At 37.8% G+C, this 1,826-nt stretch overlaps 1 long non-coding RNA gene across 1 annotated transcript in view; it reads right to left on the reverse strand.

Annotated features, from left to right (window-relative positions):
- Positions 1-290: 290 nt before the first annotated feature.
- Positions 291-1,826, reverse strand: part of LOC107100157 — an 11,466-nt gene continuing 9,930 nt past the window's right edge. Inside the window, exon 4 of the long non-coding RNA XR_001481989.1 lies at positions 291-1,665. This is a non-coding gene — a long non-coding RNA (uncharacterized LOC107100157). The remainder of the gene's footprint in view (positions 1,666-1,826) is intronic.

The raw sequence follows: 1,826 nt of genomic DNA on the forward strand, positions 1-1,826 counted from the left end.
CTGAGATGTTCATGTTGCTGCGGTCTGCAGTCTGACCGCTAGATGTCGCTAAAAGTTACACACTGTAGCTTTAAGTAACAGATATATTGCATTAATAAAAAGCTACGCAATTTTTGGTGCAGTCAAATTTCTAACTCCAAAGGATATTGTAAAAGTTTAGAAGGAAAGGTTTAAATTAAATTAGATAGTGAAATCGAAATCTTTTTCTTGAAAATTGAAGAAAAAAAGGAATATCTAGGCTGCTGTACGTTATTAACAACACAAACTCACGTTTTTTCATTATCATTCTTATTAGTCACAAACAGTTTCACAACAACACTTTGCTTGCTGCGATTAATACTGAGGAATGCTTTGAAAAATACCAGAAAAACAGCATAACATGGTTCAACACATCACATTGTTAGGTGGGGATCAAACACTGAGGGACCATCTGCTCTTTAGCTATTCATGCAGCAAATAAAATAAACAGGTTGTCGCATTCCATGACAAAGCAGCTGTTAGGAAAATGCAGCTCAAAGTTTGAACTTATCTCCACAGAAACAAAGACACTGAAGAATTTTGTCAGAAATGATGCTATACTTTGGCCTGCTACGGTAGAAACGATGAAACTTCCACTTTGCGGAAATGTTTGGAGGCACCATACAGGATAAAAAGGTGACATTAAAACAGATTCTCAGGAATATTTTTCTACTGGCTGCTGTCAAATAAAAAAAGCCTCATTAGGGTGACTTTGATTCCTTTAAAACCTGGCAGGCTGGAAACACTGGAGCTCATTCAGACAGTGATGGGAGGAATCAGTGGGACGTAAGCCGATCTCCTGCTCTGGGCTGTCGACGTATTTGCTAGGATAGATGGATTCTTCATCTGATAGTTGGGTGTCTTAATATCAGCTGGGTTCATAGCACTATATACTAAAAACAGCATGGCAGTAACTACAGTACAGCCACTGATACTAAAGGAAAAAAAATCACACAAAAAAAATGCAGCAACACTCAGTGTCTCTTCTCATTCTAATTATATGTGTCTGCACAGTTTTTTTTTCTGCAGATGCTTTTGTCACCATGCTCCAGACGGTAACCACAAAGCAACAATATATCATCTGACATCAAAATTGGTCTTTGTTATGGCTCCACTCAAATATATACTTCAAAAACAGCATGAAAGAAAACAAAAACAGAGCATCTCAGATAAAAGGAGACAATAGCTTAGTCTAGGTGACAGCTTTACATTCTTGGCAATAACAGCACCTCTTTAATGTTCTTGAGAAAAGTAGACAAACACCTCACAAGGCAGAAAACAAGACTGACTTTTAAGTTTCACTGTGAAAATACAATTGTATGGATCGATTTTTTTTTTAAGCATACAATTCTATACAACTTTTTGAGGACTGAATCAACATACACATTCCACGGACATCAAACGTCCTCATCGATTTAAATAGAGAAGAGTGCTGTTCCAGGATCAGTCCACCATGTGGCAGCGTGTAGGCTTCCTGGATGGGGTTCAGCATGAGTTCCCCTCAATGTTGAGGCTTTAAAACTAACAACTGGGATTCATTCCTCCGAGTGGCTTGCATCTCTGATTCAGCTTCAAATACGTCGCCTTTTGCAGGGATATAGTGATGGAGAGGGCTGTTCATAGATGCCTCTCTTTAGATAAAGGCTCCTGCAAAAGAGAAAAACAAACAGTATCAGCATTAATGTGGACTAAACCAAAAAATGATCTGAAAACATGAGACTCTACATTTCCTCTGTCATCTGGTTTAATGAAAAAACAAATCAGCGTTACAAAATAAGCAGTAGGTTAATGTAATAGGTGTTCAAAAT

The sequence above is a fragment of the Cyprinodon variegatus genome, unplaced genomic scaffold (genome assembly GCF_000732505.1).
Source record: "Cyprinodon variegatus isolate N-32 unplaced genomic scaffold, C_variegatus-1.0 Scaffold940, whole genome shotgun sequence".
Taxonomy (NCBI): Eukaryota; Metazoa; Chordata; class Actinopteri; order Cyprinodontiformes; family Cyprinodontidae; genus Cyprinodon; species Cyprinodon variegatus.